The sequence below is a fragment of the Pleurodeles waltl genome, unplaced genomic scaffold (assembly GCF_031143425.1).
Source record: "Pleurodeles waltl isolate 20211129_DDA unplaced genomic scaffold, aPleWal1.hap1.20221129 scaffold_72, whole genome shotgun sequence".
Classification (NCBI taxonomy): Eukaryota; Metazoa; Chordata; class Amphibia; order Caudata; family Salamandridae; genus Pleurodeles; species Pleurodeles waltl.
The window spans coordinates 420,064-437,681 of record NW_027150393.1 but is presented as its reverse complement, the minus strand read 5'-3'; the positions used below and the strand labels follow the sequence as shown (position 1 = coordinate 437,681).

Here is a 17,618-nt window from a genome sequence, read left to right as displayed (position 1 = left end):
CTTCAGAAGATGTTTCAAATGACTATGCAGTGGCAGTCTAGTTGGTATAGGGGTATGATTCTCGCTTCGGGTGTGAGAGGACCTCGGTTCAAATCCCAGACAAACCCCTACCTTTATAGGTTCAGTCTGTGTTTTAAACAGGAGTATTTATGCTTTTCACTCTTGTAAGATGTCATGTTGCAATGCAATACATGCTTTATACTGGCGTCGAGACGGTTCAGCATCATGAAGGTATGCGAGATTTCATTGCAACTGCTTTTCTGTGCTGGAGCAGCAGTGCTCGTAGGAACATTAAATGCACAGTGCTTCTCCATGGTAATTTCGGGTCCAGTTCTGAAATCACCTCTTGGAATGAAAGTGATCCCAGTTCCTTTCTTCCAAGGGAAGAGATCGTGTTCCGGAAGGCTCAGCTTTGAGCGTCATGAACATTGGCCATCATCCTTGCATCCCAGTCCAATGCATAGCCACATAAAGCAAGCAGGTGTGTCTGTTTCCATAGTGTGGTGGTTCCAGTACAATGCATAGCCACATGAAGCAAGCCGGCAAGTGTGTCTGTTTGTGTAGTGTAGTGGTTATCATGCGCACCTCACATGCGAAAGGTCCCTGGTTCGAGTCGCTGGGCTTTTTCACAGTATTTGCATTTCCTGCCTCACCTGACAGGCAAGCTGAGATAAAAGAGACTGTGTCTATCCCTCACCATCGTGAGGTACTACGCTCCTGGGGCATCTGTCACAGCTCACCAAGAGGAGTTGCGCCAGCTTACGGCAGTCAGTTGCTCACTGTTTGACCTTTGCAATGAAGCCTGAGCCTACAGCATTCAAGCCAGCCAAGGAAGGAAGGTACGAGAGCGAAAATAGCTTTCCTGCCCTCACCAAGAACAAACACCTTGAGCAAATAAAGTGCCAGACTTACAAGGCCCTATCGCCACCGGAGCATCACTTTTAGTGACGCCCCGGTGGCACTATGCACTGCGCGGTATTTACAAGATGGCGTTCAGCCACTTTTTGTGGCTTAACACCACCTTGTAAATATGGCCCCTTAGCACGCAGCGCCTTCCCTGGAAGGGGCGTGCAATGGGTGTTGTTGGGAGTGTGCCACAGCAACACCATAGCATTTTGATGCTGCTCCAGATTTAGGAGTTGGCGTAAATATGCGTCAGCGCCAAAATCCAACGCCATCCCAGGGGTGTCGTTAGAGTGGTGCACTGAGGAGAAATGTTTTCATTTCTCCTTGTTTTTGCTCTTTCTATGTGTGATGCATTCTGCAGCACACATAGAAGTAAGAGCAAATCACCATTGAAGATTTTTTTTTTGGGCAGGAAGGTGTCCCTTCCTGCACAAAAACAATTTCCCCCTCAACGCAGTCATCCTTCTACCATGGTGCAAGAACGGCTGCGTTGGCGCTCAGCAGCTAATTTAGAGCTGGCGCAGGGGGAAGCACAGGGGTGCGCTGTATTCTACTAAATACGGCGCTTCCCTGCATTTTGAAAATGACGGCACGTGGGGCTTGCAAATTTGGCACAGCGTCGCGCTTAGTCATTTTCTTGTAAATCTGGGCCAAAATGTCTAAAGGATAGAGGCTTTTTATGTCATGTTCGATGAAGACCATGCAAATGACTCTAGTCGTACTGCAGAAGAGAGCACCATGTGCAGTTGCTTGCTTTGTATGTAGTCTCCCACTCTCTGTCACCAACCCTCCGAGCAGGGTCGGAGCCGTTGCATTTCTGTGCCCAGGCTCGTTGGTCTAGGGGTATGATTCTCGCTTAGGGTGCGAGAGGTCCCAGGTTCAAATCCCGGACGAGCCCATTTTAGCGGAAAACAATCAAATCCTGCTCAAAATACACAACCCCTCAACATTTCTCATTCCACTCGAAGCATTGTTGCGCAAAACATATTTTTTGCCTCAGGCGAAAAATGGATTACAATGCCTTGGCTTCCTTCCTGCTTGCTCTCAGTGCGCCCTGTGTGATGATTTCACAGGCTCTCCTTCCTGGCATTTAGGCATCAGATATTTGTCTGTCTCTGCCCGCAGCTGTGGGATTTTTCAGGACGTCTGAGTGTATGCATGCTGGCTGACACCGCTGCAATTTTCACACTTACCCCTCGCATTCCGAGCAACTGCTGATAAAGTATAGAGGAAATCGTGCAAACATATGAGGGGAACTGTGCTCCTTCAGTCAAACCAGCAATCTTGTTTCTGTAGTGTAGTGATTATCACGTTCGCCTCACACGCGAAAGGTCCCTGGTTCGAGACCGGGCAGAAACACTTGGCAGCAGCAGCTTTTGTGTTTGCTCCCTAAAACCTCAGTCTCTCTCAATGCACACTTAGACAAAAATGACCTTTAAAAACTTGTGACCTGTGTAAAACGTGCTTTACTATTGCAGGACGCTAAAAAGTTATCTGCATCCCTCGGTGGTCGTGCATGTGCATTGTTTCTTGTTCTGTTTTTTTTTTTTTTTCTTGGCCATGTTATATTGTGGGGCCTTTAAAGCTGTGACTTTGATAGGAACAGTGCAAGCGGCAAAATCAACAAGTGCAGACTGAAGAGTCCGACCGGCACACTGTTTTGGCTGTCAGGATGGCCGAGTGGTCTAAGGCGCCAGACTCAAGAGAGCTTGATCTTCAGTGAAGCTGAGCCTTCTGGTCTCTTCATGGAGGTGGGGGTTCAAATCCCACTTTTGACAGGTGTATTTTCTTCCCTTAAATCTTGCTCTGCTTGCAGAGCCAGCTCCTCACACCACTATCTTTGGAAGCTGCTGTGGCATGTGAGGAGAAATCCACCAACCCATCGGCTGGGCCCTCAATCAAAATTCTGTGTATTACTGGAAGGGGCGTCTCAGGCACACCTTCTGTTAGAGCTGCACTTTTAGACAGTAACTACCATGCTGGTTTCTACTTAAGCAGTTGATTCTATCGTTTGAAGTGAGGCTCTCCTGCCACCTTTTGGGCAAAGAAGACACTGCCCCTGCAACAACACAGGCAGACAAGCTCAAACTAGGTTTCTTGGTTAGGTGGGCGGAGCATATTGGCAATGGTGCCTCCTCGTGACTCGCAATTTACATGAAGAAGACAGAGAGGCAGCTGGGAGTAGCCAGTACCCATGAACCCCTGAACACTGTCTTGCGACTAGCACACAATTCTGAAATGAGGCGGGGGAAAGGAGGTGATTTCCCCATCAAGGGCCATTCCGGGAAATCAGCCACCCTGCGTCTCCCAGGTGAGTGTTTCAGGCCTATGAGCCACTAATATAAATCTCGCCTGATCGAGCGCTGATCGAGCAAGTGTGCTTGAATCCAAGAGGCATGCTCCTCTGGCTCAAGAGCTAGCAGGCCCTTCAGTGCTTCTGGTTGGGAAGTCTAAGGTGCAAGGGTCCATGACTTGCAGCGGGTTACAACTACCAGAAAGGGTCTGCTTTTCACATCAGTGCCCTAGTTCAGCTCACTGGCACAGGGCATTTTGACTACCTCTTGCCTTGCTAGAGACAAACAAAAAATCCTTGACAGAAAACATCAATTGCTATGGCACGCTTAGAGAGAGAGAGCCTCCAAATGGCCCTGCTTTTCGGAAAGACGCTTCAGAAGATGTTTCAAATGACTATGCAGCGGCAGTCTAGTTGGTATAGGGGTATGATTCTCGCTTCGGGTGTGAGAGGACCTCGGTTCAAATCCCAGACAAACCCCTACCTTTACAGGTTCAGTCTGTGTTTTAAACAGGAGTATTTCTGCTTTTCACTCTTGTAAGATGTCATGTTGCAAAGCAATACATGCTTTATACTGGCGTCGAGACGGTTCAGCATCATGAAGGTATGCGAGATTTCTTTGCAACTGCTTTTCTGTGCTGGAGCAGCAGTGCTCGTAGGAACATTAAATGCACAGTGCTTCTCCATGGTAATTTCGGGTCCAGTTCTGAAATCACCTCTTGGAATGAAAGTGATCCCAGTTCCTTTCTTCCAAGGGAAGAGATCGTGTTCCGGAAGGCTCAGCTTTGAGCGTCATGAACATTGGCCCTCATCCTTGCATCCCAGTCCAATGCATAGCCACATAAAGCAAGCAGGTGTGTCTGTTTCCATAGTGTGGTGGTTCCAGTACAATGCATAGCCACATGAAGCAAGCCGGCAAGTGTGTCTGTTTGTGAAGTGTAGTGGTTATCATGCGCACCTCACATGCGAAAAGTCCCTGGTTCGAGTCGCTGGGCTTTTTCACAGTATTTGCATTTCCTGCCTCACCTGACAGGCAAGCTGAGATAAAAGAGACTGTGTCTATCCCTCACCATCGTGAGGTACTACGCTCCTGGGGCATCTGTCACAGCTCACCAAGAGGAGTTGCGCCAGCTTACGGCAGTCAGTTGCTCACTGTTTGACCTTTGCAATGAAGCCTGAGCCTACAGCATTCAAGCCAGCCAAGGAAGGAAGGTACGAGAGCGAAAATAGCTTTCCTGCCCTCACCAAGAACACACACCTTGAGCAAATAAAGTGCCAGACTTACAAGGCCCTATCGCCACCGGAGCATCACTTTTAGTGACGCCCCGGTGGCACTATGCACTGCGCGGTATTTACAAGATGGCGTTCAGCCACTTTTTGTGGCTTAACACCACCTTGTAAATACGGCCCCTTAGCACGCAGCGCGTTCCCTGGAAGGGGCGTGCAATGGGTGTTGTTGGGAGTGTGCCACAGCAACACCATAGCATTTTGATGCTGCTCCAGATTTAGGAGTTGGCGTAAATCTGCGTCAGCACCAAAATCCAACGCCATCCCAGGGGTGTCGTTAGAGTGGCGCACTGAGGAGAAATGTTTTCATTTCTCCTTGTTTTTGCTCTTTCTATGTGTGATGCATTCTGCAGCACACATAGAAGTAAGAGCAAATCACCATTGAAGATTTTTTTTTTGGGCAGGAAGGTGTCCCTTCCTGCTCAAAAACAATTTCCCCCTCAACGCAGTCATCCTTGTACCATGGTGCAAGAACGGCTGCGTTGGCGCTCAGCAGCTAATTTAGAGCTGGCGCAGGGGGAAGCACAGGGGTGCGCTGTATTCTACTAAATACAGCGCTTCCCTGCATTTTGAAAATGACGGCGCGTGGGGCTTGCAAATTTGGCACAGCGTCGCGCTTAGTCATTTTCTTGTAAATCTGGGCCAAAATGTCTAAAGGATAGAGGCTTTTTATGTCATGTTCGATGAAGACCATGCAAATGACTCTAGTCGTACTGCAGAAGAGAGCACCATGTGCAGTTTCTTGCTTTGGGATGTAGTCTCCCACTCTCTGTCACCAACCCTCCGAGCAGGGTCGGAGCCGTTGCATTTCTGTGCCCAGGCTCGTTGGTCTAGGGGTATGATTCTCGCTTAGGGTGCGAGAGGTCCCGGGTTCAAATCCCGGACGAGCCCATTTTAGCGGAAAACAATCAAATCCTGCTCAAAATACACAACCCCTCAACATTTCTCATTCCACTCGAAGCATTGTTGCGCAAAACATGTTTTTTGCCTCAGGCGAAAAATGGATTACAATGCCTTGGCTTCCTTCCTGCTTGCTCTCAGTGCGCCCTGTGTGATGATTTCACAGGCTCTCCTTCCTGGCATTTAGGCATCAGATATTTGTCTGTCTCTGCCCGCAGCTGTGGGATTTTTCAGGACGTCTGAGTGTATGCATGCTGGCTGACACCGCTGCAATTTTCACACTTACCCCTCGCATTCCGAGCAACTGCTGATAAAGTATAGAGGAAATCGTGCAAACATATGAGGGGAACTGTGCTCCTTCAGTCAAACCAGCAAGCTTGTTTCTGTAGTGTAGTGGTTATCACGTTCGCCTCACACGCGAAAGGTCCCCGGTTCGAGACCGGGCAGAAATACTTGACAGCAGCAGCTTTTGTGTTTGCTCCCTAAAACCTCAGTCTCTCTCAATGCACACTTAGACAGAAATGACCTTTAAAAACTTGTGACCTGTGTAAAACGTGCTTTACTATTGCAGGACGCTAAAAAGTTATCTGCATCCCTCGGTGGTCGTGCATGTGCTTTGTTTCTTGTTCTGTTTTTTTTTTTTTTTCTTGGCCATGTTATATTGTGGGGCCTTTAAAGCTGTGACTTTGATAGGAACATTGCAAGCGGCAAAATCAACAAGTGCAGACTGAAGAGTCCGACCTGCACACTGTTTTGGCTGTCAGGATGGCCGAGTGGTCTAAGGCGCCAGACTCAAGAGAGCTTGATCTTCAGTGAAGCTGAGCTTTCTGGTCTCTTCATGGAGGCGTGGGTTCAAATCCCACTTCTGACAGGTGTATTTTCTTCCCTTAAATCTTGCTCTGCTTGCAGAGCCAGCTCCTCACACCACTATCTTTGGAAGCTGCTGTGGCATGTGAGGAGAAATCCACCAACCCATCGGCTGGGCCCTCAATCAAAATTCTGTGTATTACTGGAAGGGGCGTCTCAGGCACACCTTCTGTTAGAGCTGCACTTTTAGACAGTAACTACCATGCTGGTTTCTACTTAAGCAGTTGATTCTATCGTTTGAAGTGAGGCTCTCCTGCCACCTTTTGGGCAAAGAAGACACTGCCCCTGCAACAACACAGGCAGACAAGCTCAAACTAGGTTTCTTGGTTAGGTGGGTGGAGCATATTGGCAATGGTGCCTCCTCGTGACTTGCAATTTACATGAAGAAGACAGAGAGGCAGCTGGGAGTAGGCAGTACCCATGAACCCCTGAACACTGTCTTGCGACTAGCACACAATTCTGAAATGAGGCGGGGGAAAGGAGGTGATTTCCCCATCAAGGGCCATTCCGGGAAATCAGCCACCCTGCGTCTCCCAGGTGAGTGTTTCAGGCCTATGAGCCACTAATATAAATCTCGCCTGATCGAGCGCTGATCGAGCAAGTGTGCTTGAATCCAAGAGGCATGCTCCTCTGGCTCAAGAGCTAGCAGGCCCTTCAGTGCTTCTGGTTGGGAAGTCTAAGGTGCACGGGTCCATGACTTGCAGCGGGTTACAACTACCAGAAAGGGTCTGCTTTTCACATCAGTGCCCTAGTTCAGCTCACTGGCACAGGGCATTTTGACTACCTCTTGCCTTGCTAGAGACAAACAAAAAATCCTTGACAGAAAACATCAATTGCTATGGCACGCTTAGAGAGAGAGAGCCTCCAAATGGCCCTGCTTTTCGGAAAGACGCTTCAGAAGATGTTTCAAATGACTATGCAGCGGCAGTCTAGTTGGTATAGGGGTATGATTCTCGCTTCGGGTGTGAGAGGACCTCGGTTCAAATCCCAGACAAACCCCTACCTTTATAGGTTCAGTCTGTGTTTTAAACAGGAGTATTTATGCTTTTCACTCTTGTAAGATGTCATGTTGCAATTCAATACATGCTTTATACTGGCGTCGAGACGGTTCAGCATCATGAAGGTATGCGAGATTTCTTTGCAACTGCTTTTCTGTGCTGGAGCAGCCGTGCTCGTAGGAACATTAAATGCACAGTGCTTCTCCATGGTAATTTCGGGTCCAGTTCTGAAATCACCTCTTGGAATGAAAGTGATCCCAGTTCCTTTCTTCCAAGGGAAGAGATCGTGTTCCGGAAGGCTCAGCTTTGAGCGTCATGAACATTGGCCCTCATCCTTGCATCCCAGTCCAATGCATAGCCACATAAAGCAAGCAGGTGTGTCTGTTTCCATAGTGTGGTGGTTCCAGTACAATGCATAGCCACATGAAGCAAGCCGGCAAGTGTGTCTGTTTGTCTAGTGTAGTGGTTATCATGCGCACCTCACATGCGAAAGGTCCCTGGTTCGAGTCGCTGGGCTTTTTCACAGTATTTGCATTTCCTGCCTCACCTGACAGGCAAGCTGAGATAAAAGAGACTGTGTCTATCCCTCACCATCGTGAGGTACTACGCTCCTGGGGCATCTGTCACAGCTCACCAAGAGGAGTTGCGCCAGCTTACGGCAGTCAGTTGCTCACTGTTTGACCTTTGCAATGAAGCCTGAGCCTACAGCATTCAAACCAGCCAAGGAAGGAAGGTACGAGAGCGAAAATAGCTTTCCTGCCCTCACCAAGAACACACACCTTGAGCAAATAAAGTGCCAGACTTACAAGGCCCTATCGCCACCGGAGCATCACTTTTAGTGACGCCCCGGTGGCACTATGCACTGCGCGGTATTTACAAGATGGCGTTCAGCCACTTTTTGTGGCTTAACACCACCTTGTAAATACGGCCCCTTAGCACGCAGCGCGTTCCCTGGAAGGGGTGTGCAATGGGTGTTGTTGGGAGTGTGCCACAGCAACACCATAGCATTTTGATGCTGCTCCAGATTTAGGAGTTGGCGTAAATCTGCGTCAGCACCAAAATCCAACGCCATCCCAGGGGTGTCGTTAGAGTGGCGCACTGAGGAGAAATGTTTTCATTTCTCCTTGTTTTTGCTCTTTCTATGTGTGATGCATTCTGCAGCACACATAGAAGTAAGAGCAAATCACCATTGAAGATTTTTTTTTTGGGCAGGAAGGTGTCCCTTCCTGCACAAAAACAATTTCCCCCTCAACGCAGTCATCCTTGTACCATGGTGCAAGAACGGCTACGTTGGCGCTCAGCAGCTAATTTAGAGCTGGCGCAGGGGGAAGCACAGGGGTGCGCTGTATTCTACTAAATACGGCGCTTCCCTGCATTTTGAAAATGACGGCGCGTGGGGCTTGCAAATTTGGCACAGCGTCGCGCTTAGTCATTTTCTTGTAAATCTGGGCCAAAATGTCTAAAGGATAGAGGCTTTTTATGTCATGTTCGATGAAGACCATGCAAATGACTCTAGTCGTACTGCAGAAGAGAGCACCATGTGCAGTTTCTTGCTTTGGGATGTAGTCTCCCACTCTCTGTCACCAACCCTCCGAGCAGGGTCGGAGCCGTTGCATTTCTGTGCCCAGGCTCGTTGGTCTAGGGGTATGATTCTCGCTTAGGGTGCGAGAGGTCCCAGATTCAAATCCCGGATGAGCCCATTTTAGCGGAAAACAATCAAATCCTGCTCAAAATACACAACCCCTCAACATTTCTCATTCCACTCGAAGCATTGTTGCGCAAAACATATTTTTTGCCTCAGGCGAAAAATGGATTACAATGCCTTGGCTTCCTTCCTGCTTGCTCTCAGTGCGCCCTGTGTGATGATTTCACAGGCTCTCCTTCCTGGCATTCAGGCATCAGATATTTGTCTGTCTCTGTCCGCAGCTGTGGGATTTTTCAGGACGTCTGAGTGTATGCATGCTGGCTGACACCGCTGCAATTTTCACACTTACCCCTCGCATTCCGAGCAACTGCTGATAAAGTATAGAGGAAATCGTGCAAACATATGAGGGGAACTGTGCTCCTTCAGTCAAACCAGCAAGCTTGTTTCTGTAGTGTAGTGGTTATCACGTTCGCCTCACACGCGAAAGGTCCCCGGTTCGAGACCGGGCAGAAACACTTGGCAGCAGCAGCTTTTGTGTTTGCTCCCTAAAACCTCAGTCTCTCTCAATGCACACTTAGACAGAAATGACCTTTAAAAACTTGTGACCTGTGTAAAACGTGCTTTACTATTGCAGGACGCTAAAAAGTTATCTGCATCCCTCGGTGGTCGTGCATGTGCATTGTTTCTTGTTCTGTTTTTTTTTTTTTTCTTGGCCATGTTATATTGTGGGGCCTTTAAAGCTGTGACTTTGATAGGAACATTGCAAGCGGCAAAATCAACAAGTGCAGACTGAAGAGTCCGACCTGCACACTGTTTTGGTTGTCAGGATGGCCGAGTGGTCTAAGGCGCCAGACTCAAGAGAGCTTGATCTTCAGTGAAGCTGAGCCTTCTGGTCTCTTCATGGAGGCGTGGGTTCAAATCCCACTTCTGACAGGTGTATTTTCTTCCCTTAAATCTTGCTCTGCTTGCAGAGCCAGCTCCTCACACCACTATCTTTGGAAGCTGCTGTGGCATGTGAGGAGAAATCCACCAACCCATCGGCTGGGCCCTCAATCAAAATTCTGTGTATTACTGGAAGGGGCGTCTCAGGCACACCTTCTGTTAGAGCTGCACTTTATGACAGTAACTACCATGCTGGTTTCTACTTAAGCAGTTGATTCTATCGTTTGAAGTGAGGCTCTCCTGCCACCTTTTGGGCAAAGAAGACACTGCCCCTGCAACAACACAGGCAGACAAGCTCAAACTAGGTTTCTTGGTTAGGTGGGCGGAGCATATTGGCAATGGTGCCTCCTCGTGACTTGCAATTTACATGAAGAAGACAGAGAGGCAGCTGGGAGTAGGCAGTACCCATGAACCCCTGAACACTGTCTTGCGACTAGCACACAATTCTGAAATGAGGCGGGGGAAAGGAGGTGATTTCCCCATCAAGGGCCATTCCGGGAAATCAGCCACCCTGCGTCTCCCAGGTGAGTGTTTCAGGCCTATGAGCCACTAATATAAATCTCGCCTGATTGAGCGCTGATCGAGCAAGTGTGCTTGAATCCAAGAGGCATGCTCCTCTGGCTCAAGAGCTAGCAGGCCCTTCAGTGCTTCTGGTTGGGAAGTCTAAGGTGCAAGGGTCCATGACTTGCAGTGGGTTACAACTACCAGAAAGGGTCTGCTTTTCACATCAGTGCCCTAGTTCAGCTCACTGGCACAGGGCATTTTGACTACCTCTTGCCTTGCTAGAGACAAACAAAAAATCCTTGACAGAAAACATCAATTGCTATGGCACGCTTAGAGAGAGAGAGCCTCCAAATGGCCCTGCTTTTCGGAAAGACGCTTCAGAAGATGTTTCAAATGACTATTCAGCGGCAGTCTAGTTGGTATAGGGGTATGATTCTCGCTTCGGGTGTGAGAGGACCTCGGTTCAAATCCCAGACAAACCCCTACCTTTATAGGTTCAGTCTGTGTTTTAAACAGGGGTATTTATGCTTTTCACTCTTGTAAGATGTCATGTTGCAATTCAATACATGCTTTATACTGGCGTCGAGACGGTTCAGCATCATGAAGGTATGCGAGATTTCTTTGCAACTGCTTTTCTGTGCTGGAGCAGCCGTGCTCGTAGGAACATTAAATGCACAGTGCTTCTCCATGGTAATTTCGGGTCCAGTTCTGAAATCACCTCTTGGAATGAAAGTGATCCCAGTTCCTTTCTTCCAAGGGAAGAGATCGTGTTCCGGAAGGCTCAGCTTTGAGCGTCATGAACATTGGCCCTCATCCTTGCATCCCAGTCCAATGCATAGCCACATAAAGCAAGCAGGTGTGTCTGTTTCCATAGTGTGGTGGTTCCAGTACAATGCATAGCCACATGAAGCAAGCCGGCAAGTGTGTCTGTTTGTCTAGTGTAGTGGTTATCATGCGCACCTCACATGCGAAAGGTCCCTGGTTCGAGTCGCTGGGCTTTTTCACAGTATTTGCATTTCCTGCCTCACCTGACAGGCAAGCTGAGATAAAAGAGACTGTGTCTATCCCTCACCATCGTGAGGTACTACGCTCCTGGGGCATCTGTCACAGCTCACCAAGAGGAGTTGCGCCAGCTTACGGCAGTCAGTTGCTCACTGTTTGACCTTTGCAATGAAGCCTGAGCCTACAGCATTCAAACCAGCCAAGGAAGGAAGGTACGAGAGCGAAAATAGCTTTCCTGCCCTCACCAAGAACACACACCTTGAGCAAATAAAGTGCCAGACTTACAAGGCCCTATCGCCACCGGAGCATCACTTTTAGTGACGCCCCGGTGGCACTATGCACTGCGCGGTATTTACAAGATGGCGTTCAGCCACTTTTTGTGGCTTAACACCACCTTGTAAATACGGCCCCTTAGCACGCAGCGCGTTCCCTGGAAGGGGTGTGCAATGGGTGTTGTTGGGAGTGTGCCACAGCAACACCATAGCATTTTGATGCTGCTCCAGATTTAGGAGTTGGCGTAAATCTGCGTCAGCGCCAAAATCCAACGCCATCCCAGGGGTGTCGTTATAGTGGCACACTGAGAAGAAATGTTTTCATTTCTCCTTGTTTTTGCTCTTTCTATGTGTGATGCATTCTGCAGCACACATAGAAGTAAGAGCAAATCACCATTGAAGATTTTTTTTTTGGGCAGGAAGGTGTCCCTTCCTGCACAAAAACAATTTCCCCCTCAACGCAGTCATCCTTGTACCATGGTGCAAGAACGGCTGCGTTGGCGCTCAGCAGCTAATTTAGAGCTAGTGCAGGGGGAAGCACAGGGGTGCGCTGTATTCTACTAAATACGGCGCTTCCCTGCATTTTGAAAATGACGGCGCGTGGGGCTTGCAAATTTGGCACAGCGTCGCGCTTAGTCATTTTCTTGTAAATCTGGGCCAAAATGTCTAAAGGATAGAGGCTTTTTATGTCATGTTCGATGAAGACCATGCAAATGACTCTAGTCGTACTGCAGAAGAGAGCACCATGTGCAGTTTCTTGCTTTGGGATGTAGTCTCCCACTCTCTGTCACCAACCCTCCGAGCAGGGTCGGAGCCGTTGCTTTTCTGTGCCCAGGCTCGTTGGTCTAGGGGTATGATTCTCGCTTAGGGTGCGAGAGGTCCCGGGTTAAAATCCCGGACGAGCCCATTTTAGCGGAAAACAATCAAATCCTGCTCAAAATACACAACCCCTCAACATTTCTCATTCCACTCGAAGCATTGTTGCGCAAAACATATTTTTTGCCTCAGGCGAAAAATGGATTACAATGCCTTGGCTTCCTTCCTGCTTGCTCTCAGTGCGCCCTGTGTGATGATTTCACAGGCTCTCCTTCCTGGCATTTAGGCATCAGATATTTGTCTGTCTCTGCCCGCAGCTGTGGGATTTTTCAGGACGTCTGAGTGTATGCATGCTGGCTGACACCGCTGCAATTTTCACACTTACCCCTCGCATTCCGAGCAACTGCTGATAAAGTATAGAGGAAATCGTGCAAACATATGAGGGGAACTGTGCTCCTTCAGTCAAACCAGCAAGCTTGTTTCTGTAGTATAGTGGTTATCACGTTCACCTCACACGCGAAAGGTCCCCGGTTCGAGACCGGGCAGAAACACTTGGCAGCAGCAGCTTTTGTGTTTGCTCCCTAAAACCTCAGTCTCTCTCAATGCACACTTAGACAGAAATGACCTTTAAAAACTTGTGACCTGTGTAAAACGTGCTTTACTATTGCAGGACGCTAAAAAGTTATCTGCATCCCTCGGTGGTCGTGCATGTGCGTTGTTTCTTGTTCTGTTTTTTTTTTTTTTTCTTGGCCATGTTATATTGTGGGGCCTTTAAAGCTGTGACTTTGATAGGAACATTGCAAGCGGCAAAATCAACAAGTGCAGACTGAAGAGTCCGACCTGCACACTGTTTTGGCTGTCAGGATGGCCGAGTGGTCTAAGGCGCCAGACTCAAGAGAGCTTGATCTTCAGTGAAGCTGAGCCTTCTGGTCTCTTCATGGAGGCGTGGGTTCAAATCCCACTTTTGACAGGTGTATTTTCTTCCCTTAAATCTTGCTCTGCTTGCAGAGCCAGCTCCTCACACCACTATCTTTGGAAGCTGCTGTGGCATGTGAGGAGAAATCCACCAACCCATCGGCTGGGCCCTCAATCAAAATTCTGTGTATTACTGGAAGGGGCGTCTCAGGCACACCTTCTGTTAGAGCTGCACTTTTAGACAGTAACTACCATGCTGGTTTCTACTTAAGCAGTTGATTCTATCGTTTGAAGTGAGGCTCTCCTGCCACCTTTTGGGCAAAGAAGACACTGCCCCTGCAACAACACAGGCAGACAAGCTCAAACTAGGTTTCTTGGTTAGGTGGGCGGAGCATATTGGCAATGGTGCCTCCTCGTGACTTGCAATTTACATGAAGAAGACAGAGAGGCAGCTGGGAGTAGGCAGTACCCATGAACCCCTGAACACTGTCTTGCGACTAGCACACAATTCTGAAATGAGGCGGGGGAAAGGAGGTGATTTCCCCATCAAGGGCCATTCCGGGAAATCAGCCACCCTGCGTCTCCCAGGTGAGTGTTTCAGGCCTATGAGCCACTAATATAAATCTCGCCTGATCGAGCGCTGATCGAGCAAGTGTGCTTGAATCCAAGAGGCATGCTCCTCTGGCTCAAGAGCTAGCAGGCCCTTCAGTGCTTCTGGTTGGGAAGTCTAAGGTGCAAGGGTCCATGACTTGCAGCGGGTTACAACTACCAGAAAGGGTCTGCTTTTCACATCAGTGCCCTAGTTCAGCTCACTGGCACAGGGCATTTTGACTACCTCTTGCCTTGCTAGAGACAAACAAAAAATCCTTGACAGAAAACATCAATTGCTATGGCACGCTTAGAGAGAGAGAGCCTCCAAATGGCCCTGCTTTTCGGAAAGACGCTTCAGAAGATGTTTCAAATGACTATGCAGCGGCAGTCTAGTTGGTATAGGGGTATGATTCTCGCTTCGGGTGTGAGAGGACCTCGGTTCAAATCCCAGACAAACCCCTACCTTTATAGGTTCAGTCTGTGTTTTAAACAGGAGTATTTCTGCTTTTCACTCTTGTAAGATGTCATGTTGCAATGCAATACATGCTTTATACTGGCGTCGAGACGGTTCAGCATCATGAAGGTATGCGAGATTTCTTTGCAACTGCTTTTCTGTGCTGGAGCAGCAGTGCTCGTAGGAACATTAAATGCACAGTGCTTCTCCATGGTAATTTCGGGTCCAGTTCTGAAATCACCTCTTGGAATGAAAGTGATCCCAGTTCCTTTCTTCCAAGGGAAGAGATCGTGTTCCGGAAGGCTCAGCTTTGAGCGTCATGAACATTGGCCCTCATCCTTGCATCCCAGTCCAATGCATAGCCACATAAAGCAAGTAGGTGTGTCTGTTTCCATAGTGTGGTGGTTCCAGTACAATGCATAGCCACATGAAGCAAGCCGGCAAGTGTGTCTGTTTGTGTAGTGTAGTGGTTATCATGCGCACCTCACATGCGAAAGGTCCCTGGTTCGAGTCGCTGGGCTTTTTCACAGTATTTGCATTTCCTGCCTCACCTGACAGGCAAGCTGAGATAAAAGAGACTGTGTCTATCCCTCACCATCGTGAGGTACTACGCTCCTGGGGCATCTGTCACAGCTCACCAAGAGGAGTTGCGCCAGCTTACGGCAGTCAGTTGCTCACTGTTTGACCTTTGCAATGAAGCCTGAGCCTACAGCATTCAAGCCAGCCAAGGAAGGAAGGTACGAGAGCGAAAATAGCTTTCCTGCCCTCACCAAGAACACACACCTTGAGCAAATAAAGTGCCAGACTTACAAGGTCCTATCGCCACCGGAGCATCACTTTTAGTGACGCCCCGGTGGCACTATGCACTGCGCGGTATTTACAAGATGGCGTTCAGCCACTTTTTGTGGCTTAACACCACCTTGTAAATACGGCCCCTTAGCACGCAGCGCGTTCCCTGGAAGGGGCGTGCAATGGGTGTTGTTGGGAGTGTGCCACAGCAACACCATAGCATTTTGATGCTGCTCCAGATTTAGGAGTTGGCGTAAATCTGCATCAGCACCAAAATCCAACGCCATCCCAGGGGTGTCGTTAGAGTGGCGCACTGAGGAGAAATGTTTTCATTTCTCCTTGTTTTTGCTCTTTCTATGTGTGATGCATTCTGCAGCACACATAGAAGTAAGAGCAAATCACCATTGAAGATTTTTTTTTTGGGCAGGAAGGTGTCCCTTCCTGCACAAAAACAATTTCCCCCTCAACGCAGTCATCCTTGTACCATGGTGCAAGAACGGCTGCGTTGGCGCTCAGCAGCTAATTTAGAGCTGGCGCAGGGGGAAGCACAGGGGTGCGCTGTATTCTACTAAATACGGCGCTTCCCTGCATTTTGAAAATGACGGCGCGTGGGGCTTGCAAATTTGGCACAGCGTCGCGCTTAGTCATTTTCTTGTAAATCTGGGCCAAAATGTCTAAAGGATAGAGGCTTTTTAAGTCATGTTCGATGAAGACCATGCAAATGACTCTAGTCGTACTGCAGAAGAGAGCACCATGTGCAGTTTCTTGCTTTGGGATGTAGTCTCCCACTCTCTGTCACCAACCCTCAGAGCAGGGATAGAGCCGTTGCGTTTCTGTGCCCAGGCTCGTTGGTCTAGGGGTATGATTCTCGCTTAGGGTGCGAGAGGTCCCGGGTTCAAATCCCGGACGAGCCCATTTTAGCAGAAAACAATCAAATCCTGCTCAAAATACACAACCCCTCAACATTTCTCATTCCACTCGAAGCATTGTTGCGCAAAACATATTTTTTGCCTCAGGCGAAAAATGGATTTCAATAGCTTGGCTTCCTTCCTGCTTGCTCTCAGTGCGCCCTGTGTGATGATTTCACAGGCTCTCCTTCCTGGCATTTAGGCATCAGATATTTGTCTGTCTCTGCCCGCAGCTGTGGGATTTTTCAGGACGTCTGAGTGTATGCATGCTGGCTGACACCGCTGCAATTTTCACACTTACACCTCGCATTCCGAGCAACTGCTGATAAAGTATAGAGGAAATCGTGCAAACATATGAGGGGAACTGTGCTCCTTCAGTCAAACCAGCAAGCTTGTTTCTGTAGTGTAGTGGTTATCACATTTGCCTCACACGCGAAAGGTCCCCGGTTCGAGACCGGGCAGAAACACTTGGCAGCAGCAGCTTTTGTGTTTGCTCCCTAAAACCTCAGTCTCTCTCAATGCACACTTAGACAGAAATGACCTTTAAAAACTTGTGACCTGTGTAAAACGTGCTTTACTATTGCAGGACGCTAAAAAGTTATCTGCATCCCTCGGTGGTCGTGCATGTGCATTGTTTCTTGTTCTGTTTTTTTTTTTTTTTCTTGGCCATGTTATATTGTGGGGCCTTTAAAGCTGTGACTTTGATAGGAACATTGCAAGCGGCAAAATCAACAAGTGCAGACTGAAGAGTCCGACCTGCACACTGTTTTGGCTGTCAGGATGGCCGAGTGGTCTAAGGCGCCAGACTCAAGAGAGCTTGATCTTCAGTGAAGCTGAGCCTTCTGGTCTCTTCATGGAGGCGTGGGTTCAAATCCCACTTCTGACAGGTGTATTTTCTTCCCTTAAATCTTGCTCTGCTTGCAGAGCCACCTCCTCACACCACTATCTTTGGAAGCTGCTGTGGCATGTGAGGAGAAATCCACCAACCCATCGGCTGGGCCCTCAATCAAAATTCTGTGTATTACTGGAAGGGGCGTCTCAGGCACACCTTCTGTTAGAGCTGCACTTTATGACAGTAACTACCATGCTGGTTTCTACTTAAGCAGTTGATTCTATTGTTTGAAGTGAGGCTCGCCTGCCACCTTTTGGGCAAAGAAGACACTGCCCCTGCAACAACACAGGCAGACAAGCTCAAACTAGGTTTCTTGGTTAGGTGGGCGGAGCATATTGGCAATGGTGCCTCCTTGTGACTTGCAATTTACATGAAGAAGACAGAGAGGCAGCTGGGAGAAGGCAGTACCCATGAACCCCTGAACACTGTCTTGCGACTAGCACACAATTCTGAAATGAGGCGGGGGAAAGGAGGTGATTTCCCCATCAAGGGCCATTCCGGGAAATCAGCCACCCTGCGTCTCCCAGGTGAGTGTTTCAGGCCTATGAGCCACTAATATAAATCTCGCCTGATCGAGCGCTGATCGAGCAAGTGTGTTTGAATCCAAGAGGCATGCTCCTCTGGCTCAAGAGCTAGC

General features: G+C 48.6%; 10 non-coding genes across 10 annotated transcripts; all 10 read left to right on the top strand.

The window, feature by feature from the left end:
• Positions 1 to 2,192: 2,192 nt before the first annotated feature.
• Positions 2,193 to 2,265, top strand: TRNAV-CAC (transfer RNA valine (anticodon CAC)). The gene has a single exon. It is a non-coding gene; the product is annotated as a tRNA-Val (tRNA).
• Positions 2,266 to 5,305: 3,040 nt separating this feature from the next.
• TRNAP-AGG (transfer RNA proline (anticodon AGG)) lies at positions 5,306 to 5,377 on the top strand. Its single transcript has one exon. It is a non-coding gene; the product is annotated as a tRNA-Pro (tRNA).
• A 388-nt stretch (positions 5,378 to 5,765) lies between these two features.
• Positions 5,766 to 5,838, top strand: TRNAV-CAC (transfer RNA valine (anticodon CAC)). The gene has a single exon. It is a non-coding gene; the product is annotated as a tRNA-Val (tRNA).
• A 307-nt stretch (positions 5,839 to 6,145) lies between these two features.
• Positions 6,146 to 6,257, top strand: TRNAL-CAA (transfer RNA leucine (anticodon CAA)). Its single transcript has 2 exons — positions 6,146 to 6,183; positions 6,212 to 6,257. It is a non-coding gene; the product is annotated as a tRNA-Leu (tRNA).
• A 3,081-nt stretch (positions 6,258 to 9,338) lies between these two features.
• On the top strand, positions 9,339 to 9,411 carry TRNAV-CAC (transfer RNA valine (anticodon CAC)). Its single transcript has one exon. It is a non-coding gene; the product is annotated as a tRNA-Val (tRNA).
• A 306-nt stretch (positions 9,412 to 9,717) lies between these two features.
• On the top strand, positions 9,718 to 9,829 carry TRNAL-CAA (transfer RNA leucine (anticodon CAA)). The gene is made up of 2 exons: positions 9,718 to 9,755; positions 9,784 to 9,829. It is a non-coding gene; the product is annotated as a tRNA-Leu (tRNA).
• Positions 9,830 to 12,450: 2,621 nt separating this feature from the next.
• On the top strand, positions 12,451 to 12,522 carry TRNAP-AGG (transfer RNA proline (anticodon AGG)). Its single transcript has one exon. It is a non-coding gene; the product is annotated as a tRNA-Pro (tRNA).
• Positions 12,523 to 16,023: 3,501 nt separating this feature from the next.
• Positions 16,024 to 16,095, top strand: TRNAP-AGG (transfer RNA proline (anticodon AGG)). The gene has a single exon. It is a non-coding gene; the product is annotated as a tRNA-Pro (tRNA).
• Positions 16,096 to 16,483: 388 nt separating this feature from the next.
• On the top strand, positions 16,484 to 16,556 carry TRNAV-CAC (transfer RNA valine (anticodon CAC)). The gene has a single exon. It is a non-coding gene; the product is annotated as a tRNA-Val (tRNA).
• A 307-nt stretch (positions 16,557 to 16,863) lies between these two features.
• TRNAL-CAA (transfer RNA leucine (anticodon CAA)) lies at positions 16,864 to 16,975 on the top strand. The gene is made up of 2 exons: positions 16,864 to 16,901; positions 16,930 to 16,975. It is a non-coding gene; the product is annotated as a tRNA-Leu (tRNA).
• The last annotated feature ends 643 nt before the right edge of the window (positions 16,976 to 17,618 follow it).